This window comes from Emydura macquarii, unplaced genomic scaffold (assembly GCF_026122565.2).
Source record: "Emydura macquarii macquarii isolate MOO-44397 ecotype Brisbane River unplaced genomic scaffold, CSIRO-AGI_Emac_v2 contig_3122, whole genome shotgun sequence".
Taxonomy (NCBI): Eukaryota; Metazoa; Chordata; order Testudines; family Chelidae; genus Emydura; species Emydura macquarii.
In genome coordinates this window covers 4,160,722-4,185,171 of record NW_027133259.1, presented here as the reverse complement: position 1 = coordinate 4,185,171, position 24,450 = coordinate 4,160,722, and the positions used below count along the sequence as shown (strand labels likewise).

Below are 24,450 nucleotides of genomic sequence, written 5' to 3'. Positions count from 1 at the left end.
ATGTACTCTGAAAAATAATGCATCTTCTGTTCTCAGCAGGCACCATGGGCTATCTGCATCAGAGGTATGGGATGTTCGTGTGATTCTAATTTAGCTGGTGCCTGCCTCAGGCTCTATACACCTCACATAACAATTGTTACAAATTATTACAAAAATTAAAAACCTTCAATACAAATTTTTAAATACCCAACTATTGGAAAGCTCAGCAAAAATAAAATTAATCCACCAGACCATAAGAGCCAGCTAGGCCTTGTTAGGATCTATAGCCATTACTGAAGGATTTACTCATAGACCTTAAGGTCAGAAGGGAGCATTATAATCATCTAGTCTGACCTCCTGCACAAAGCAGGCCACAGAACTTCACCCACCCACTCCTGTAATAGACCGCTAACTTATGACTGAGTTATTGAAGTCCTCATATAATGATTTAAAGACTTCAAGGTACAGAGAATAAACCAGCAAGTGACCTGTGCCCCATGCTGCAGAGGCAGGTGAAAAACCTCCAGGGCCTATGCCAATCGACCTGGGGGGAAAATTCCTTCCCGACCTCAGATATGGCAATCAGCTAAACCCTGAGCATGTAGGCAGGACTCACCAGCCAGACACCCAATAAAGAATTCTCTGTAGTAACTCGGAACCCTCCCCATCTAACGTCCCATCACAGACCATTGGGCATATTTACCGCTTGTAGTCAAAGATCAGTCAATTGCAAATAAGGCTGTCCCATCATACCATCCCCTCCATAAACTTATCAAGTTCAGTCTTATCCAGCTAATGCTTCAGGCAGAGAATTGCAGTGTTGTTGTAGCTGAGTTGGTCCCAGGATATTAGAAAGACAAGGTGGTTGAGGTAATATCTTTCATTGGACCATAAACGATATTACCTCAGGGGAAGAATGGTATATATAAAGGCCCTGGCTCCAGCAAACTGCTCCATGCATGCAAACACTTACAATACAACTATGCAGAGCCCCACTGGGTACATTTGTGCTCCATTACACACACAGGGATCTGTCCACTGAGGTAAGTTTGAACAGGGCAGAGAGCTGTGGTGAAATCCTGGCTCCACCAAACTCAATGGGAGTTTTTCCATTTGCTTTGTGTTTCACCTTTGCTTTCTCTATTGCTATAAACCACTTACCGCACAGCCAGTGCAATAAAGATGATAAAAAATATATGAAGTGCACCTATAAGAACAGCTAAGAATACATTTTGTGATGTTGGGTTACCAGGTAATATATGAGAGCAGTGTGAAATTCTACATAGATAGGTTAGATGAGTTATAGGATACAGCTGAATGCACTCAATTTTCAAACAAGCCCCTTTAGGAGCTCAGATTGTAGCTGACTGTAAATTTCCTGTTAGAAAATCATTCTGAAAAAAAATGCCCTTTTCCAAAAAATTAAGTTTTCTGTGGAAAAATTTCAATTCTGTTGAAAAAAAAATCCAGTTTTCTGTCAGGAAAATGTAAATGGTGGCTCCCTCCAGCTGCCTGACTGGAATGCTTTTGTCAATATCATGTTCTGCCTGTGTGAGAAAGTTAAATTGACAAGAGCCTTCCAAGGCAGCCATCAAGCTGAAAAATTCTGTTTCAGGAGAATCAAAAGAATGTTTCTGGTTATGTTTTCCTGAAATAACATTTTGCACTCTTGACTTTTTCTCTCAATTCTGAATGGAAAAAATAATTCAAAGCCACAATTTTTTTCATGGGAAGGGATTTGCATTTTCTGCCCAGCTCTACCTTAGATACATTCGTATCCAATATATTGGATCCACTAAATCATACCCCAATTTCTGTAAAAGAAATCAGCAAGGAAAGCCCTTGATAATGGGGCATACCCAAGGGACCATATTCTGCTCTCAATTAACACGGACACAATTTCCACTGACTTCAGTTACCTTGGTCTAACTCCCATTGAAGTCAATAGTAGTCACACCTGTTTAATTGAGTGCAGAACTTGCCTCACTATATTTACAAAAAAGAAAAGAAGGACCTGTTGAAAGATGTAGTGTATGTGATGTGGCTGGTGCTTATAAAGATACAGGTACTGTAAGGTACCACAATGATGGACACAGCATGAGAACTGAAACAGAAGAGAGTAAAATAAGGGAACAATAGAACTGATTAGATCAAACGCATTTATATACATTTAATCAGCATGTTTGTGGATTATATTACTACTTTGATTTAATCTTCTATTGAATTTCTTTATTATCACCTTCATTTTAAGTACCAGCAAGAAAGAACAAAGTTATGTAAAAAACAAAACACAAAACAAAAGCAAAACAAGCCAAATGCAAAGTGATATTAAAAAAACACGAATCTCTGACTTAAAAAAACCCAGTCCAGTCTGCTTCTAAACTCTACCTTAACTCTCATAGCAAAATTACCATTAACAAAGAAATACACATCAGTTATATCAGTTCAGTGACCCACCCTGTGCAATTTTATAATCTGGTTCATAAGAAATAAATATACCTTTTTCTGTGCAGAAGTTCAATTGCATACGAAAAAAAATCAACTTCTCAGATAGTCAGCTTTAGTCTAAGAGGCCATGGTTTCCGTCTCCTTCAAAAGGCTGGACTGGAACAAACTGGGACTGAATTTTTTTTGTTTTTTATATAAGCCAGGAACTCTTGTCCGTTTAAGAGGAAAGATAACGGGTGAATGTTGCATCCGTCTGATTCTCAACACAATAGTGGTAAAGCACTATCATGTAAATCAGTTGTCTTAATTGCCAAAAAGAAACAATGAGGGGAAATTGTATGAAATACTTACATGACAGATAAGCCTTTGAAATGTGTTTTACATTTGTGTGTGAGAAACCTCACTGGTCAAGCAAATAAGGCAACTTAAATACTTGAAAGTGTACTGACGCAGGAACATCAGAGCTGCCATACCATAACAGATCACTGATCCATCTAGTACTTCATCCTGCCACCATGAAAGGCCAATCTGATACTTTAAAGCAAAGTGGGAAAAATCATTTACAAAACAATTTTTGCAATTTAGTGTTCCTTTTTCCCTCAAACAAAAAACACCAGCCATGTACCTGTAGTCCAAATTACTTACAATGTGAGCCTGCAAACTTGTATGCGCATGCTTATCATTAATTATGTGCATTGTTCCAATGGAACACCATGTGTGTGTAAAGTTAAACCAAGGTATAAGAGTTTGCAGGATCAGGGACTTACTTTGAACTTTGAAAAATAACAATATGAAAGAACAAAAGGAAAGTCTCCAGGAGACAGCACACAGAGAGAGAGGGAGAATGTGTGAGTTGTGAACAAGCTTCAGCAACTCTGAAAAATAGCTGCTGTCTCTGCACTCCGTTCTTAGAAATAGCAAGAGACTGTACAAAGAAAACAAAGGCATCATCATTTCATCACGGCAAATTTCTTTCTAACCCTAACAGGTGATCAGCTTACTCCTTGAGACACCCCATTTGACTACTTTTATTATTACTTACTGAATTTCTCTTATTAGTTTGTGACGCTATAAACATTGTTAGTGATACCCACCTCATTTTGTGCAACCTATTTTGTGCAATCTGCTTTACAGAGCCAGGTAATATTTACGGAGCAAAAATAAAATGGCCCAAATCATTCCCTCCTGCATGAAAAGCCAAAAAAAGACTTTTAGGGAGGGAAACTCCACCAGGATTTTCTTACTCATATAACCTTTCTGCCAGACAAAGTCGGCAGCAGCAAGGGCTGGGTTCTATATCTAGGGGTTCCTGTCAATGACACAACACCAAACCGGCTTGAGCTCTGACCCAGTTACCTAGAAAATCACACACTATCTCCTGGGTGCCCCCAAAAGGCAAGCATAGTCTGCGTATAGAAAGTAAACCTTTTAATAAAAGGAAGGAAGTAACATGGCACTGGTTTGGGAAAACAGTGCAATCAGAATTCATAAACACAATGAGCAGAACCCACCCCACTCCAGGGTACATGGGTTGTGTCCTTCGCCTCTCCCTTCTCCCTTTCCCCTGCCCTACTGACCATAGTAGTTGCACTGTCCACCACTCGGTCGAAGGATGCAACTAGTCCCCATTGCTGGCTCCCGCCAGACACAGGGCACGACCAGCCCCCTCTGCTGGCTATCAGTCTTTCAAGGTCCCCCAGTTCTTTAGCAACTCCAGCTCTAGCAATTTCAGCTCCTAGTTCATGGAAAATCTTCTGCTGACATAGGAGCATTGTCCCTGCTTTTAACAAACAAAAGACTCCAAAAGGAATAATTAATTTTACCTTTTAACAGTGGGACAGGATAGTCAATCCATGCCTGCAGTCAGCCCTGGGTCAGGGTTAATGCAACCCCACCAGGAAGATCACATCTTCTCCCTGCAGCTCTCTGACATTCGAACACCTCCTTTGTTGAATTCTGTTCAGGTGAGAGTGAATCTTCCATCAGAAATGGCTACGCACAGTTCTGCTGCCATTTGTTAATACAAAAGGGGGACAACATTTTCTCACCCCTGCAGTTAACACTAACGTGATTTGTAACCCAATGCCAGCCAGACTGACCATTTCCCATCATGCTCAGCACCTAGGGTGTGTTTATGCAGATACAGAGCCCATGCAAATAAAGCTCCCCACCTTTCAGCTGGCTGAGCAGGGGAGAGCTATTCAGACCTTGCTTACCCTGAGGCCTCCACATTTTCCCATCAGCACGAGGTTTGCCCCCAATCCCATCCCACTGAAAAGCTGCATCCCTGCAGGCCTATTATGATGTGGGTGGATTGCAGAGTGTCTGTGGGAAGACAAGGCCATCTTGTGTGGAGGCTCTGTACTTCCACTGCAATTCAGTCCCTTGGTGCCCTGCCCCCATGCTACCTTCCAGTGTAGGTCCAATGTGACTTCTACGGCTCCAATGGAGCCCCCCTGGAAGGACCCCTCCTCTGCTCACGAAACTTTTCTGTCCTCAGGAAGAGACAGGATGCATGGAAAAGTCAATACAGCCTGACGCTTTATGGACTAATTCTAAGAGGGTATTTCAAGCAAAGGAACAACAGAGAAGAAAGCACAAATGGCGGCTTGCATCACCCGCACCACAGAAAAGCAAATGTCAAAAGATACCAAAGTGGGTAAGTACAAAGGGTGAAATTCTGGCACTGATAACGTCAATGAAAGTTTTGCCATTGACTTCAACGAGAACAGCATTTCACCCAAAGGGTCTAAAGTGTGACAAACCGATTAGGGAAGGACCAGAAGTTATGCACTTCCTTGAAGAGCTGTCTGGACTGCAGGCAGAACAAGAAAACCCCTTACAAACTTAAAGTGATAGCTTGTAATTTTAACACAGTTTACATATCACCACAGTACTACAGTAAATGGTAGAGGGCTATACAGCAGTGGGAAAACGGGCTGGATTCCTTAATTGTTCATTTCCAGTCTGTCTCATATTTGAATTTCTTTAAAGGGGAGTAGTATAATATTGTTTTAGGGTGTTAGAGGGACTCCAGTGAAACATTTTTATCTTAGTTCTTCTCAACATTTTTATTGGTGGTTCTACATGGGAGTGTGCATTGTATGCCACAATTCTTAGACATGGAGATTTAGGGGACTCTGGACAGATGTTCCCAAACCCTTGTGAAACATGGGGAGGAAGCACTGGAATCTTCAGTGAGATCAGGAATGGTGAAGGGTTGTCACCACCTTCTCCGATTCACTCCCAAGAAGGTGTGACCCTTTCAATGTTTGCTTTCAGATGATTTCTTCCCATATGTAAACCTTTCAGCATGGAAGCCAATGACTATATAATTATTGTATCTATCCTTTTGTTTGGCACTCACTCCAAACAGGGTTTGAGGTTCTTAAAAATGGAACATTTCTTGGCTTTTATGCTGTAACATGATGATTTCTTTTAAATTAAAAACAATCCAATGTTATTCTTTCTGATACAGGATTATGTGATCCTCAAATTGTGACACATGTCTGGAGTTTTCCTTTAATAGCTTTTGAGGTGGTGTTTCTAAATGCTTTTGACATAATCTACCTCCCCTTTCCACCTGAAGCTCCAAAACAATATGGCAGCCTCTTCTTCTCTCTGTGAAATAAACAAAAAGACACTGTGGACAGGAATTTCATCTGGATCCTGCCGTTGATTGTGCACAGACGGCTACAGCTGCCCTCAATGGCCTCTTCCATTTTCAGTTCAGAATCAGAGCCTCAGTCAACACTAATGGAACATTTTGTGATGCCTAGTGCTCACCTGGAAGAATTAGTTAAGGTGTGCTAGACATGTTGAAACCTGTTAAATGTGCTAGATACATTAAGAAGAGACACCAGCAAAGAAAATAGCTAACTGAGCTTGACACATGGCAAACTTCCTTTGTTTTGCCTTTGACTCAATTTTCCCATAAGAAAGGAAGTGATAATTAAAGAGCACATTTACTGATTGTTATTGTGTACTGTTCCAACATGAAGCATGGTGATGTTTGCGTAGACCTGAGGTTTGTTTATAAATGTTAGCATGGTAGGAACTACACTTATTTTATACAATAGGAAAAAATCGGCTCTTAATAGTTTTCTCTTAAATTTTATTTTAAAAATAACGGCTTGAAAGCAAGACCTGGTATGTGAATTGACAGCTAGCTTAAGGATGATAAAAAAGAGTACTGGAAAAGACAACGTGTTCTAAGTAATGGGTATCAGTGCAGTACCACAGCAACTGGCATTAGGACTGATGTTATTTAACTTTTTGTTAACGATCTGGTAGTGGATGCAAAGTAATAGCATGCTAATGATTAAACTAAATTGGGGTGTCATTTGAACACCTGTTAGGGCAGAGACACAACACAAAGGGACCAAGAGGGGTTAGATACACACCTTATCTACACAGGGACAGATTTTTTCCAGTATAATCTCAGAGACAGAAGCAGCAGCAAATGGGAATGTCTAGAACATGGGCATCAGCCTCTTAGTGGCTGGGCAGAGGACTAGAAACAGAGCAAAGCAGCGGCATTAGGGAATGGCTGGGAGAGAGAAAGTGCCACTCCAAGAGTAAGCAGAAAAGAGCACTAGGATTGCTCCCTTTTTATTATGGGTGTCTAGCAAGGTCATTTCAATCTGTCTGAAATTGCATAGCATGCATTACACAGGAGATCAGCTGAAATCATCATAGCCGTCAATTCTGACCTAAAAACCTATACCACGAAAGGTCTGTACCCCTCAGATTATATCGCAATGACACACACACCTCAGGTCAGCTCTGGGCAGGGCGCAGTCTGGGAACAGCTGTTAGAAAGACAAATAATTTTGACGCCGATGCAGTGACTCTCTATTTAAAGCTGTAAAACAGCCTACTCTATGCCCAGTTCTGACTTCCTCTAGAAAAAAGCCTCCTTTCTGCATGATGTTATGCGTGTGTGGTCTCTTGGCAGAGAAGACTGTTCCAGGGAAGCCTATGGTAAATCAAATAAATTTGTTTTTAACGTATGAAAGTTGGAAAAGAAAGCATGGCTGTGTTGTTTGATGGCAGCTGGGTTGGGTTTTGTTAAACTTCTTCTGGTGAACTCATTCATTTTGGAACCTCCGATCTCACAAGGTTGTCTATGCATTCGTTCCCAACATGAAGCCAAATCTTCTGCTGGCAGAACGCTACTGACTTCAGTGGAATTACGCTAGCAGGAAATGTGGGCTATGAGGTCTAGAGCATAGGACTATATCTGAGTCGGGTTCAGTGTTATTTCTGTAGCTGTTCACTACAAACATTTAAACCCCTGGGGTCTCTGAGGTGTTTATAAACTTCTGGATTGGCCTGGCACGGTTTATGCGCTCTGTAGATACAGCCTGGGTAGTTTGTACTGCTATAAACTAAATGACTAACAAATGTAGGTACAGAGTAATTACACTCCACAGGCAAGCAAGTAGTTCCATGCAAAGCGTTTAGGGCCAGATTGTGAAATTCCCACTCAACTGCACCTGTATTCCCCTCTATGATCCAGCAAGGACACTCCCTCTAGGCTTCCAGTTCCCCCAGTCATCTCCTCTTCTGAATAGAAGCTTGTATTTCGCTCCCTTCTGACCCAGGTATTTCCAGGTTGCTCAATCCCCTGATTAGACTGTGCTATCCCAGCAGGAGACTGCCTAAACAGGCCTGCTTGCTTTTTCTTCAGAGACTAATAACAATATAATTACCTACCATGATAAGGCACCACAGAGCACTTCCTATGAAGTCTATTTTATTCCTAAGAAAAGCATTACAGAGAAAACATACTAAAAACAATAAGAGAACTCATACTCGTGCTAACATGTTAACCAGGGATCACCCCAGCTCTAACATGAGATCTGGCAGAAGCAGTCCTTCAAAACCCCACCCAAGGGGTTTAAGAATACAAGAACAGGTCAGACTAATAGTCCATCTAGCCCAGTATCCTGTCTTCTGACAGCAGCCAATGCTAGATGCTTCAGAGGGAATGAACAGAACAGCCAATCATCAAGTGATCCATCCCGTCGTCCATTCCCAGCTTCGGGGAATCAGAAAGGCATAGCTGCATCCCAGTCATCTTGGCTAATAGCCATCAATGCACCTATCCTCCAGGAATTTATCTAGTTTTTTTGAGCCCCATTATAATTTTGGCCTTCACAACATCCCCTGGCAATGAATTCAACATTTTGACTTTGTGTGAAAAAGTACTTCCTTTTGTTTGTTTTAAACCTGCTGCCTATTAATTTCATTTGGTGAGCCCTGTGTTATGTGAAGGGGTAAATAACACTTCCTTATTCACTTTCTCCATACCATTCATGCTTTTTATAGATCTGTCATATCTCCCCTTTGTCATCTCTTTTCCAAACTGAACAGTCCCAGTCTATGTCTACGCTACCACTTATGTCAGCATAATTTATGTCACTCAGGGGTGTGAATAAGCCACCCCTTGAGCGACATAAATTACATCAACCTAAGCGCTGGTGTGGACCACGCTTTGTCAGTGGGAGAGCTTCTCCTGCCAACATAGCTACTGCTGCTACTTGGGGATGGATTAATTAAGTCAACGAGAGAGCTTTCTCTTCCATTGGCTTAAAGCAGCCACACTAGAGAGCTTACAGCAGTGCAGCTGCATCAGTTAATGGGACTCCTTGTGAGTAAGAGTACCTTGTTCTGTGAGTTGTATCTGAATCTGGACCTTATTGCTTAGTAGAAACACTTTGGGTAGTTTCTAAGTTCCATGAGCTGAACAGTTTTTCTAACATATTAGAAACTCTGCAGTAGGCCTGAAGAGTTTATCAGCCCTGCAGGCCAAGAAGACCCTCTTCAAGAAATGTAAAGGCTTATTATTGTGGAGCTTACAAGACCCACATATGATGCTTATATAGAGTTAACAGGAGCCGAAGGCTGTGAACTGCATGTTGATCACGAAAGACCTTTTATCACTCTTAAACAACTGAGCCTACAGACCACTGACTGAGGCTGAAACCCTGTAAATTCCTTAAGCAACACCCTGTCAATCTTGTAATTCCTGTTACAATAACAGTCAGAGTTCAAGGAATTTACAGGCCATGCAAGCACCTGGCAAATCTAATACCTGAAGACTCCAGTGTCCAGAGGGCGGGACAAGGACTGGAGGCACCCCCAGAAAACAATCTTAGGTAAACAGAGAGCTTGGAGCCTGCTCAAGGGAGGGCTTGTCTTCATTTCCCCCATCATTAGGCTCAGAATAGAAAGGGTGTGAGCAGCTCAGGTTACTTCTTAGAGAGAGGGAATCCCATGTAGGAGCAGGAGAAGACAATGGGTTGATATTTGGATAATATCTGGGGGTCTAAAATATCATCCAGATACAAACATTATGTGAACCCCTGTTTGTCTACATACGTTCCACAGCTCATCTTTTTGAGCCAAAACAGAAAAGGTGTCCTCACCGATAGTATCAACATATTCTGCACTCCCTATCTCCGTGAAAAATCTCTATATTCAGAGTAATTTATTAATAGCATGACAAGCGAAGTGTTGCCAAAGAGGGACAGAAACTTTGGGTGAAATCTCAGCGCCACAGAAGTCAATGGGTGTTTTGCCAGGGACTTCAATCCAGGCAGGACTTTGCCTCTGAAGTCTCTTTCAGATAATACTACACATCACGTAGGACTTGAATCAGGAAAACACTTATAAGCACATGCTTAGCCCCATTGACTTAATGCTTTCCTGAATCAGGTCCCACAGGGGACTTCTGTGGTCAGAGTACTACTGAACCATTTCTAAGGTCATGGGCTTTCCATATGGGAGAAACCTTATAAAAGGCATATAGCAGTTCCAGGATTTACAACCAAGTGTAAAGACTCCTGTTTACAGGGAGATGAAAGGCTATTTTAGAGATCTCCAAAAGCAAGAGTGTGTGCCAAAGGTGAACTTCTGGCTCCACTGAAGCCACTGGTAATTTGGGCATTGACAGCAGTGGAGTCAGCATTTCACCCCAAGTGCTTTATTTCCACAGAGGTATTGCTTTTGAGAGAGAAAAATCCCAGCCACACAAAATCTTTCTGTTCAGCTCATTTCCTTGATACTGAGATAGGAGCACCAGCATGCTTTATAAATAAACAGACTCCCAAGCAGAAATCACATGGTTCTTGTTCTGAAATGCTGGTTTATCCTAGTACAAGACAGAGCATGTTACTCATTGTGGAAGACAATTAAGTCCCAGAAATATTTGTTGGTCACAGAGAACAATCGGCACCATTATGCTATCATCAAATCTTTCTTTAAAAGCATTTTTTCTTCTTTTTCTGCAATATCTTAAAAAAGTGCAGCAACAGGCTCATGTTGCAAAACTGCACTTGAAATCAGGAGATTAGCTTTAAAATTAGGAGATTCTATGGATAATTTTAAGGGTTTTTTTGGTTTATGGTTTTTCAGCCATTAGGATTCCCGTTCTCAAGCTTTTCTTCTCAACCATGAAGGTCAGAAACTTACTTTTAAGAAAAATGAAAGCTGAGATTCTCACAGTCACCTGATTCCGGAAGCTAGAACTTAAAGAAAAAACACTGACTGGTCTAAAACTCAGCTAAAATCATGAGTGGGCAAATGTCATGCCATTGGGCCCAAATTTATGAAATCTGATTCTAAGGTTGAATTCGAATTTCAAACTCACCGAAAGTTTCTATTGGATACAGCATTTAAAAACCAAATAATATCTGGATATAATATTTTAACAAACAAACACCAAAAACACTCCCAATCTTCAGGGGCTGCATTTAGCTAGGAGCACTTTGTGAATTTCACATTTGGATTCAGGTTTGGCTTTTGAACAACCTCAAAATTCATATTTGGATCTGGATTTTTGATTCAGGCCACATTTCCAGACAAGTACATTTTTAGTATTCAATGAAATATAGTTTATCATACAAATTTAATAATGGCCTGACATAGTAATGATGTTCATGTTCACATAGCTCAGAAATAACTCTGAAATCTTCAAAGTACTGGTAACAATTATGTTTTGTGTCATACATCTACTTACGCTTCTAAATGTCATGTATCTTGCACAAGCACATGAGTATCTATCCAGCAATGGAGTCACACACACACACACACACACACACACACCTCACTTCCTTTTCGTCTTTCTTTTTCAACACAAGCTCAGTATCCTTTACTGCCTGTTGTAACATCTTGTGGAAATACATCAGGTCTATGCACACAGCTACTAAGCTAATACTTTTGTATCCCTTTAAGTCAACCATAATACATCATTATGACCCAAGAAAGTTTCAAGGATAATATATAGAATATAAACACATACAAACCAGTCCACCCTTTATTATTCAATGGAAAGAAGTAGCCAAGAATTTTCAAAAGTGACTAGCAATTTCAAGTCCCCAACATGAGACACATTAAAGGAGCCCAATTTTCAGCAAGTGCTGACCATCTGCACTCTGTAATCAGGTCCCTTTAAGGTGTCTCGTACTGGCCACCCAAAAGTTGAGGCAACCAGCTCATTAGTCACTTTTGAAAATCCTGGTCTCACTCTCAACTAATCTAACACCAAATCTGAGAATTTAAATGACTCCAGATCAGGACATTTCGGGCACATCTACACAGCAAAAACAAACCAACCCACCCACGACAGTGAGTCTCAAGAACCCAGGTCAACAGACTCAAGCTCACACTAAGAGCTAAAGATAGCACTGTAGACCTTCCCACTTGGACTGAAGCCTGGGCTTTGAAACCCAGCAAAGGAGGAGAGTCTCAGAGCTGGGAACATCTACACTGTTGTTTGGCATGTGCTCAGATCAGTTGACCTAGGCACGAAGACTCACTGCCACCGGGTTTGGGTTTTGTTTGTTCTGTAGACATAGCCTAGAAGTTAAGAATCTCACAGGAAATGTTAACATTCACATAAGCAGTGTTATGGTGTCCAAAGGTTATGTCCACCATAGTTGATTGCAAAACAGATTCCTTTGTAATTCCTGTCTTTGTATGCTAATACCTATGCAAAGTACTTTTTAGTCTGAAATTTTCCATGCTTGATCTTTGCTCAAAGGTGATTTTAAATATATATATATTTTCAAAGAAGATTCCTTTAGTAATTTTTAATTTATGCAAAAGTGACAAAATCCTGGCCCTGGATTTTTTGATTGACCTACCAGAAAAGTGCTGACGTTACAAAATTGAAATTAGACATTCTTCTGAGCTTTGAGTGTAACTTTGCTGTCAAACATGTGTCCTAAAATATGCTCATGTTAACACTGCCATGGAACACTTTATTGCCAATTTCCTGATTTGTGTGTTTAAGTTTTTGATCTTTCCCATTAATCTAATGAGAATCTTCTTTTGAAAAAAAAGAAAAAAAGTGCTTGTGTGTTTGACTGTCAGTCTAACCCTCCAAACTGAATGTGTGATCTAGCAACATCACAATCCAGTCCGATAAGTAAATATTTCACAGCTCAGGGCTTTTCTACATTTGAAAAGCTACTGCAGTATAGCAGTGCCACTGTAGCACTTCACTGTAGAAATCGCCTACACTGATGGCAGGGGTTCTCCGTCGGGGTAGGTAATCCACCTCCCCAAGGGAATTTTTCAGTCCTAGCATTGTCTACATGGGGGCTTATGGCATGTCTATACTGCCATGGCAGCAGGCATCAATGCAGTGGCATCGACTGAGTGGGTCTGTGTAGACCCGCTCAGTCGATGGGAGAGCACTCTCCCGTTGACTGAATTAGTCTATATCCACAAAAGGTGGAAGGTAGTGTTGACGGGAGATGCTCTCCCATTGATGTAGCACTGTGAAGCTGCCATGCTGCATAGACATAAGTATATTGACGTGAGATATGCTAGTTGCATTACTTAACTAGCGTATCTCACGTCAACCCAGCAGGGCAGTGTAGACCAGGTCTCAGGTTGTCTTAAAGCCACACAGGGGTGTTTTTTCACACTCCTGACAAACAGTTAAACAGACCTATTTTTCTAGTGTAGACCACGCCTTCGGAAGATACTAGTGCCTTGAGGAAGTGAAAGCTTCCTTGACGTACAGAGGCATATCTTGATGCATCATCCAGCCCCATGACCTCTGACTGCACTCCTCAGTACAGACAGATCCCAATGGAAATGTACCAATGACTCTGCTGAGGAATGTCCTACTGCATCAAGATGTTTAGCACATCTAGGGACCTGTCGACATGCAGTTTTTATTACTATTAATTTGTATTGTTATGAGGGCCGTGAAACCTTGCTATGGGATTGAAATGGAGAGGTGTGAACCTCACCCTTCAATTAACCTGATTGGCCGTGTAAACCCAACTAAAACAAATGGAGTGTGTGAACCCACCCAGGAGATTTTGCTAATATTGTTTTGGGTAGATTGAGGTTCTGGGGTGTGGGGAGAGAAAGAGAAAGGCAGAACAAAGAAACTGACAAGACACAGAGAGAATCTGAAAGGAGCAGCTGAAAGCACAGTAATTGACCCTCTAAGAAAGCTGGGAGAGGTTTTTGCTCCAGGAGTGCAGGCTGAAAAGTGTGCTCTTGTTACTGTAAGCAAAAGAAGCTGTTTCCTGCTATTTGATTCCTTCTGCATTCAGAAACACAGGAATTTGTACATGCTTCATAAAAAATTCTTTGCATCAAAGAAATTCCTGACAACCACTGATTTCTACTCCTAACTGGAACACCCAGAGGGCCCAAACTTTGGCTGTTGGAGCACATAGGACCCCTGATTAGTCTATACTGGTTTTAAGAGAGTATAATTACAGCAGTCCAATCCCCTAGCATTGATGCAGTTACATGGGTAGAAATGTGCCTATATCAGTACAGTTTTTTCCCCTAAATGTAGTAAACTTTATTGCACCCACCCTAGGGGCTGTAGTGTTTAACCATTTGGGTTAAAAAAGTCACAGCCCTAACCCAAATAGTTAAATGGGTACAAAAACTGGGTGTCGATCAGACTTGGGACATAAAATGCATCACTGCAGCAGATTCTGGCACGTCTAGGCAGCTGGAGTGGGAGCATGGATGGGACAATATTATGAAAATTATTATGATAATTACTATACAAACCCTGTGCTGGAAAGAACAATTATTTAACTCCAGCCTATCAAGATTACTTAGGCTTGTCTTCACGTCTAGCGCTACAGCTGTGCTGCTTTTGTAGTTCTTAAGTGAGACACTCCTACGCCGCTGCTCCCATTGGTGTAGTTAATCCACCTCCTTGTGAGATGGTAGCTATGTTGACGGGAGAAGCTGTTCACTCCACATGCCACTGTCTATACAGGGATTTAGGTTGGTATAACTACGTCTCTCAGGGGTGTGGATTTTTCACACACAGTTATACCAATATAGGTCTATCATGTAAACCAGACCTAGTAACAACTCAGCAAACACTATACTGTTTAAACTAGAGAGCTGCACACTCTATCGCTTGCATAGGCCAAATACATTACACACGAGGGGCTCCTTGCATCCTTCTATTCCTCCTTCCAGCACAAGCTCTCCATGTGCCACCCCCTCATCCTCTTATACTTCAGGGACTGCCTGCAACGTCCCCCATCCCCTCCTTCCTGGGAAAGCCTCCCCTTTCTTCCTCCCACATTAGGGGCTCTGTGCACCCCCATTTTCCACCACGGCCAGGGCTCTGTATGCTCCTTCCCCCCATTCCCTCTCCACCACATACCAGAAACTGTTTCCCTTATATCCCCCTCTCCCTATAATATTGTCTCCCATTCTCTCCTCCAAACCAGGATGCTCTGTGTGCTCGCTCTACCCCACTTCTCCCCCACCATTCTTATTTCTTTTCATTCTGTGCAGGAGATAAATTATTCAGGGCATCAACTAGAGCTGAGAAATCACTGATTTTTCAGTTTGGGGGCCCACCCAAAAAGCCAGAAAAATTAGTTCATTTCAAACCAAAACTGATTTTTTTGTGGGGGATGGAGCAGGTTCAGCAAAACAAGAAAGTTGTTTCAACTCAAAAAACACCCACAACAAAACAAAAAACGTGAAGAAAAAATTAAATTAAAATCCCAGTTTGGGTTTTTTTTTTTTCCCCACCTTTTTGTATTTTTGTAAAACAACTAAATAAATAACAAAATGAAATGACACCGTGAAATGAACAGTCAAAACGTTTCATTTCAAGATGGTCAAAATGAACTATTTTGACATTTTCAGGATAAAAATCTCCTTTTTTCAGCCAAAACTATTTGCAAGTTCACAGATGGTTTTGATGCCCCAAAATATGCATTTTTCAGTAAATTTACTATTCACTGAAAAATTTTGGCCAGCTGTAATGTCAGCATTTTAAAACTGTATTGGGAGGATCAGCAGAGCTGAGATGGGAAGAATTGTAATACTGGAATGTATTAATGGTTGCAGTCAGACAGATCGTCAATCTACAGACACAATTTTGAGGTGCTTAAAACTGCTGGCTAGCCAGATTCAAGGGGGACCCTGGTCAGATGCGGCATTCAAAAGTTATTGCATCGCAGACAAAACAAAGGGAAAAGTCATCAAATTGAGTGTAAAATGCTTAGCCAATTAACTAAATAGCCATAAGTTATTAAATACTTTCATTAAACCAACTAAATATTTTACTAAGTAAGAATAGTGAGCAAGTGAATTGCTTCTTTGTAGCTAATTACTGTGACTTACTAAGAGTTATTACTTCACAAGGGACTTGCAAAGAGGACTATTTCTCAATCCATTAGGTAACAGTGTCACATTATTATCTTAAGATGGGGCAATCACATCCCTCAGGGGGAAAAAAAGAAAAGTACTGCAGTGTTCTATAGTAATTGTACAACACACTGCAGCTTAGACCAAGTCTACATTTAAAAGTTAGGTCAACAAAGCTGCAAGATCACACCCCCAAACACCATAGCTATGCCAACCTAACACCTGCTGTAGAAGCAGCTAGGTTGGTGGAAGAGTTCTCCGTTGGCCTAGCTACCACCGTCTGTAGAGGAAAATTAAATACAGCGATGGGAAAATGTTTTCTGTCACTGTAGGAAGCATCTACAGCACTATATAATAACCAGATATGATGGACTATGAGAATGTGATATTCTTATTTGTGTTTGAATTCCAATGTTTATCTGCCTGAACTCTGGCTGCCTTCACTGTGTTCAAGTGCAGTTCTACTGAGTGGTGAAGCAATTAGTTGGAGCAGGTTGGCAGAGGCATCCCTGCGGGTACATCCACACTGAAATTAAACACCCGTGGCTGGCCCCTGTCAGCTGACTGAGGCTCACAGGGCTGTAAAACTGTGGTGTAGATGTTCGGGCTCAGACTGAGACCACGCAAGTGGGGAAAGTCCCAGAGTGCAGGCTCCAGCCTGAGCTGAAACATAATTTTACAGCCCTGCAGCCTGAGCCCTGAGCTGACCAACACAGGCCAGCCACCCATGTTTAACTGCAGTGAAGACATACTGAGATAGGGGGAGAGGTGCATGTGTAGTTTGAGGGATCCAGTATGCCTTATTTCAGCACTGAGTTCTGTAGTTTGGATCAGTGAAGGTAGACAAAGTGGTCTTGCCCATGGTATGTGGGCATACATGACCGTGGTCTCCCAGACTTTGTGAGAGGTAAACAAAGGCAGAGTCTCCATAGGAATCCTCAGGGCAAGCAGGGATAACATTTTGCAAATTTCTGGCAGCTTGTGTGCAGTAGGGTCAGTGCTGGAGTGAAGGCATCTCCGGTTTGTGACAGCTGACTCAAACCCAAGTTTTGCTTCAAAGAAGAGATCAGAAGGTGTTCTACAGTGCTCAGGTGTGCTGTAGCGTAGAGCGCTAGCATGTCTGTTATTGTCACTGTAGGGCATCACTCAGACAAGGTAGAGCAAAGAACGTGTTATGGGAGTAGAATGTACTTAATTTTGTTTTCAGAGGGTTAAATTGAGCCCTTCTTCACATTCCAGAAGGTCCATGAGGCATCAGTGGGCAACTTTAACTCTGCGTTAATTAAGATTTGGGGCATTTAATCTTAGGCCTTCATAAATGTCACTTTTCTTACTATAACCTCACCCTTCCATCCACTCAGCACGGAAGTTACATCTTACTCCTGTGTAGCTTCCACTAGCATTTACATCACCTCCAAGGCTGGCACCATATCACTTCTTGCTTTGATAAACACCTTCAGAGATCTGCAGAAAGAAGGGAGACATTGTCACAGTCGCAAATCTATAGAGTCAAATACAGTGAGGGCCCAGATTAAGTCCCACATGAGTAGTACAGACTGAGGCTTACTCTGTCTATCAAGAACATATTTCAATTGGATGATTTATTTTTTAAACTAAAGGAGTTAAAATTGGCTATATCCCTTCATGCATGCACAGATGTACAAATATAAAGGTGCCTTATATCTGTATATCTTCTACCCCTAAGTATACAGGAATAAACTATACAGGTATAAGCACTTTTACACCAATATAACTGCATCAATACAGGGGGGGGGGGGGTTGTTAGCCTGCCTCCCCAGCCCAGGTAGGACTAAACACCACATCCAGAGTCAGTTCAGGCCTTTTCCTCACAGCTCCATTTACCGGTTGCACTAACAATCATTTTCAAACCCCAAAACAAAATAGTTCCACAAAACAGCAACAGCTAACCTTGCTCTGAGCTGGGGCTTCCTTACCAGAGTTTTCCTACTCCTAGTGGTGCTTCAATAGTCCTACAGGCAATCTGGCTAGGAGCAGTGCCCTCCCATCTAGGGCAAGCCGTTCCTTATAACTCTCTTCAAACTGAACCCATTAAGTCATTATAGCGATCAGATGTTCATCAGGCAGTCACCTGACCCCTTCTCAGATGGTTCTGACCCTCCCCTCTACCAGAGTCAAACACCTGTGATTAAAAGCTCTCTGCCACAGAGCAGGACTGACTGGCTCCAGCTTCCTTAGCCCTTACAAAGGGCTGAGCACCTTATTATAAGGGCTGTGCTACTTTAACCCTATCACTATGGTGAAAATAGTACAACTTTTGGTGTAGACAAGGCCTTAGACAGGTAAGGACCCAAATCAGCACAGCCAAAGCTGTATCTGCAGCAATGAGCAAGGGATATGACATCTTCACAGTGCAGGTCTTTGAAAAATAATATTGGAAACTCTCAGACAAGTAGAGGCTGGCAACTGAAAGTCTCAGGCACAGGAAGGTGGTAGCTTCCAATAGTTATTTATATTTAAGTCTAAGAAATCTTCACATCAAAGGATAGAGTAGAAAAGAAACAGCTTTATTGCCTGACAGATACAAGCAGATTTTCTTTAACAAGAAAAGGTAGCTCTGTTTATTTTAGAACAGTGACACTATTTTCCCCATCCAGATGTAGTATCTAGGGAATAAGTATACTGTCTCTCTTTCCCATCCTTTGATCACACTTACCTAATCCTCTTGCTTTGCTGAAGATTTGGAAATAAAAAATAGTCTTGTGTCTTTTGTCGGATTTTTATTATGTATAAATGAACCTCCAAATGGTTTTGGGGGGTGGTTTCTTTATTTGTTGATTTTTGGTCTTTTTAACCGTGGAAATATCAGGACTATCAAGTCTCATTTTCCATGAAGGACTTTTTGGGTATTTCCCCAATAGAACTGGGGTTTCCTCTGACATCAGTGGGATACTCACAGTCACAATAAAGTTAAGCTCTTGTGTAAATCTTTGCAGGGTTGGGACCCTACGGAGTACCCTCAGCTCTCATTGACTTGGAACTGTGGGTATTCAGGCCCTGTAAGGTGTCTCTAGCTGGGTACTCACAAATGGTGGGTCCTGGGCTCTTTTGAATATCTGTCCATAAGTTATCACAATAGGAGCTGCTGGGTGCTGAGCGCTTCCAGAAGATGTAGCCCTTATTTAGGTGCCCAAAAAGTAGCTGAGCTTTTATGAAAATCAGGCCCCAACTGCGGGAACTGAGCGCTTGATAACACTCCACGGGCCCTGCTCCACCTGCAGGCATGTCTGGGTACGGAAGCAGTGCACGGTGTATACCCAACATAGGATGTCGAGTGTAGGCACAGTGGCAGCTTACATCAGTTCAGTCACAACAGCACGGTTCTGTAATTTGGACAAGATTTGCCAAGCAAGGCTATGTAGATGATCCCAACAGGTATCGGTTGAAGCATGTTGATGGGGAAGCTTCTGCTACTCATGCTGTGTTTGCTTTGTGCATAAATTAGAAGACTTTAGTCGCCATTATCCAGAGCTGTCCATCTAATACCTTGCGTGAGTACTAAACGTATACAACACATTTAGAAGGAAATATAGATGCAGGGTCCATTTTGATGAATTTCTGCAGACTCTAATTTCATTATGGAATAAAGATCTTGGTCAGAAATTTCCAATTCAGTGACTAAAATCCATATTTAAAAGCACCAAAATAAGAAGGCGGTGATTTTGTTTAACAGAGTGCTGAGCACATACAACTCCTATTGACTTCATTAAGGAGCTTATTCTCGTTTACACTAAGACCACTTTATTTTGCTCTGGCAGAAGGGACCTTGAGATGAGCATAAATTTACACTTTTAGACACCTTCCCTCCCATCCCCCGTGCTGCCAGAGGTTTGTTAAAGGGGCCACAGCGTAATCAGGCCCTAAGAGCTGAAGATTCGCAGTACATCTAAGAATCAAGCCCCAAGTCAATTGTGGAGTCTAAGACAGAACAAAACAAACCATGTGCTGGCTTTATACAAGCCTGAGTTGGCATCTTAAACATTTTCTCAAGCTTATGCAATGAGTCACCCCAGACACGGGTCAGTCTCATGCCAACAATCTTGTATGCAAGCGGTGGAATAAGTTTTTAAAAAACCATGCAGATACGTGTAAGATTCAAAATCCAAGTCTACACATTGCATTAACTAACAATTACTGCTGTGTTTTCTCATGGTTTTACAAAACATACCTGGTCAAATACATCTGTGCCTTGTATCTGGACCTGAACACAAATACATGCAGTACATTTTCTGACATTTCAATAATGTTGGCGTATGAATATCAGATTTAATACAAATCAAATACATTCACATAACTAAATTTTACCCAACCAAAATCTGTACAAGGCATCACAGGCCTGGATACATAAGATAAATCCTTTTCTGCAGGAAGGTCCTCCTAGTTCATGTACTTTTTGAGACCTGGTTGTTAAAGTTGATATCCCCTCTATTTGGGATCTCATTCTGTCAAATCACCAGCTCTTCATTCCTTTCTTGTGTCCATCCAGATATACACTATCCAGGTTCTGGCTGTCTAGGAAAGAGATTATTACAATCCCCATCAGTCACCAGGTAGGCTTCAGCCAAAACAAATGTTGTTTGGGACAGAGGACAAGGCCTCCACAGAAAAGTGTTTTAGCCTTAGAAGTCCTGGACTTTTGAGGCATCACTAAGCTTCCAAAGACATTTCAGAGAGTTAAAAAAACCCAGTCAGGACCAGTGTGGGCTTGTCATGAGGTGTCACATGAAAAGTTTATGAAGAAGAGAGGATTCCACCCCACAAGTTTTTCACAAAGGTGGGGTTAATCGAATATTTTCCTTGTCTACATCTGAACATTTCCCCATAGAAAATAAATAAATTGTCTACTAATGAAGCCTTGATACTCTTCTGGGATTAAGTATCCTTTACAGATAGCACAGAGAAGGGCCATGGTGTTCAACTGTTGGGAACCCAACTTGAGACGCCCGAAAAGGTTCTGATTCTCAGAAAGTGATGAGCAGCTGCTCTTTGAAAATGAGGCCCTTTTAAAGTGTCTCAGGATGGACATCCAAAATCTCTAGCCATCTCTGAAACTCTAGGCCAAGGGTTTTATGTTAGAAAGCTACTCACGTGAAGCTTGACCCATGATAACTAGTTGTTCACAATGGAAAGGAATGAGTATTAATTATTTTATTATTTCTAAACAATAAACCATGACCCAAAACCATTGATATAATTTGTAGGCAAAAGGACGTAGTATTACAGTTCTGGATGGCAATGATTTGGGCTCCAAAGTATTTAAACTCTTGAAAAGAGCGTTAGTTCAGAAAAGGACATCCCAAGGTCAAATCCAAGGGACTTTGGCAATCAGTAGAAGAAGAAAGAGTCCAATCTTTGTGTTTTTATACTTCCCACTGCTTTAATTCACCAGATTTGTTTTCTGATATAAGTTTCCAGTCTGAGTGTATAAGGAATTGAACAGACTATATACGGATTTTATATATTACAGGAAATGCCCCTTTGACAGCCACTGAAGAATGCCTGACATTGCTCTAGGCTGGGCATATGAACAAGAGTCAGACATTTTTCAAGTACTCTGTTTGCCAGAAAATACAGGATGAAAAAAATTCAGGGGAAAAAATGAAAGTCAAATATTTTGTTTCAACATTTTCTAAATGAAACATTTCAACTTTTCATTTGGAAGTTTAGCTAGATTTTTTTTTTTAAGGGAGGGGAGTAAAACACCTGAAAATTAAATTAAATATTTCATTCAGTGTTGAACAAAATGGAAATGAAATTTTCATTATGGAACGAAAAACCAAAGACTTTCCATCTTGGGTCAATGCAAAGCCATTTTTTCCCAACTTTTGATCTGGCCACCAAATCAAAAAAATCAGTTATTCACTCAGCTCTAGATGAAGCAGGAAGAGATCTTTTCTCATAGCTATAGGTACAACCCATGTATTCAGCCCCACTAGTTTCAGTTGGGGTTGCATCACAGAAGCAAAGGGCATTGGTTGACAGAGAACCTACTCTTGTTCAGTGCAAGGTCAGTGGCCAATAAAGTATTCCCATCTATGATCTGATCATGGATGAGGCCCCTGGCTTTGTGTGTATAACATAGGACTGTCTACATGGGAAAGTTTTATTAATTATACCAGTACAACTATTATGGTTTCAATTCACACTTTCGTTCATACCATTATCACAGACCTGGCTGGGATGATTCAGCAGGCTCTGTGTTAGGCTGGGTTTCTCTGGACAGTTACTTGATGTACAGTGATCGGAGGGAAAGTTGGGGGACTGTATAACTTGGTTATTTGCATCTGATTTCAACTGAAGCGTTGCACTCCAAAAACAGATCTCTCATTTCAATGTAACTCAACTGGTGCCAAGTCATGGGAGAGAGTGAACTTGAGAACAGTTGTGTTGTCCTGTTACAACTCACATTCTCCAGCTAAACTGGACAAGGTTACGTCTACTCCTAGAGTTGGGAGCGGGGTGATTCCCAGCTCAAGCAGACCCAAAATATTAGTGTAGCCACAGGGGCAGCACAGGCTAGCTGCCCCAAATATGTACCATCGGGTCTAGGTGGATTTGTACTTGGGGCAGCTAGACCATGCCATCACTCGCTGCTGTCCATGCTACTGTGGTTACACTACTATTTTTAGCACACTAGTGTGGTCAGAGCTAGTGTCACTATATCTGCTCGAGCTGGGAATCACACCCCCAGCTCCAAGTGTAGACACAGCCTACGTTTGTCTCTTACTAATCTTCCCCTCAGGTAATGCCTGCTCCAAATTTCCTCATCCCTTCCCAAGTTCATACTGATGACCCTCAGCCACTCTGATACCAAGGGTTCGATGAAATAGTCACCTCGGCGTGGCTAGACTGAACAAGTCTGAATTAGCTGGTCAGTTGCACAATTGTTCTTCGCTAACGCCCCAGCTCCAACAGTTATTTAGCTAGCTTGAATCTTGGTAGGACCATGGTACAAGCTATGGTTGCTAATCCAACCATACCTGCTGCTTGCCTCCTACTCCAAACTCCCTTTGGCTCAGCTCCCCATGCCCCCTGGCTCTCTGAGTCGTAACACAGCAGGAAAGTGAGGCGGTTCAGAAGACCCTTTCCCTCTATAAAATAACTTGAAATTAAAATAAAGGAAAAAAAATACGTAAGGCGTGGGGGGAGACGGGAGGGGGCTAAACAAGACTAGAACAGTGTTGTGTACCCTCTAGCCCCTTGACTCTATCAACAGAAACCTTGCTGGAAACCTGCCCCCTCCAGCAAGTGGTGTGGCAAGATGGGGACTGGCAGCTGCAATGCTGCTATTATCATAGTGCCCAACTTATAGTAGGGGGAGCTTCCTGTTCATATGGCACTGCTGTGGATTTACTGCAGCCTGATTAACAATTGCCCTGTTCCTTGTGCAGCTATTTACAACAACGCCACGTCGGTGCAAAATGCAACCGTTGGTGGTGCGTTACACTCACTCTGCACTGATGTACATGACTGTACAAGTTGCAGGGCGATGGCGAAGCTGTCCTATGGCCACTTTCTTTAGGTGAAGAACATTAGCTAGACATAAAGGAGCCATGAAAACCATACTTGGGTGTGCTGAACTCCATACAGCGTTTTGTGGCTTTTGGATATCGATCTGCTGCAGACAAAGGTGCAGCTGCCCTCCCGTAGCAGCTGGCTGGGTCTGTTTGTTCTCTAGTTCTCTGTTTACAGTACAGTCATCACTTTTGGGTGTGAAACAGGGCAGTCATTTGTTCTGTTTTTCAAACATTGAGACAGGGCAGAAGAATGTGCCTCATTAGTAACTCATTAATTAGCAACCTTCAGCAGAAAACATGGCTGTTTGCAGCAACGGTTTAACTCTGGTTTAATGGCTTCACTGTCACCTCAACAGGCAGAGGGGCTGACATTCAGGCTGTACTGACCTGACATGTTAGGACAGCTTGTTTTGTTCTTTGATGCCTAGAGACTCTCAGTCCCATTGAAGTCAGTGGGAAATGAGAATACCCAGCACTCTGCAGAATTGGGACTGTTGGAGGCCCAGCACAATTTGAGTTGCCTGACCACCGTCCGACAGGCCTAGCACAGCTTCAGCCGCTTGCTTGGCTATTCTGACATCTTCCAGTTGGCAGAGATGAATAGGAACTCCGGAGTAGCCGTGCAGATGTCTCAGTGTCTGCACAGCACGGCACACAACACGACAAAATACACAACATGTGTGCTTGCAGCTGCACACAGATAACGGTGATGAGAACAAGAAGTTATCCTTGAACATCCGGGGGTACACTTTCTCACTGCCAAGGGGAATATTTTTACACCGCCCCTCCTATCGCCAGA

At 41.9% G+C, this 24,450-nt stretch overlaps 1 protein-coding gene across 8 annotated transcripts in view; it reads right to left on the bottom strand.

The window, feature by feature from the left end:
- The window catches only part of VWF (von Willebrand factor), a 226,512-nt gene extending 208,396 nt beyond the window's left edge, over window positions 1-18,116 (bottom strand). For 3 of the 8 annotated variants that reach the window (XM_067531091.1, XM_067531098.1, XM_067531099.1), the window contains exons 1-2: window positions 18,051-18,116; window positions 17,441-17,559 (exon numbers count right to left, since the gene is read on the bottom strand). The gene's annotated coding sequence lies outside the window, so the exon portion shown is untranslated. Of the gene's footprint in view, window positions 1-2,478; window positions 2,567-4,250; window positions 4,384-17,440; window positions 17,560-18,024 lie in introns of those variants that run through there. The other 5 variants (XM_067531095.1, XM_067531097.1, XM_067531094.1 and 2 more) reach the window with 5 other exon arrangements.
- Between the last annotated feature and the right edge of the window lie 6,334 nt (window positions 18,117-24,450).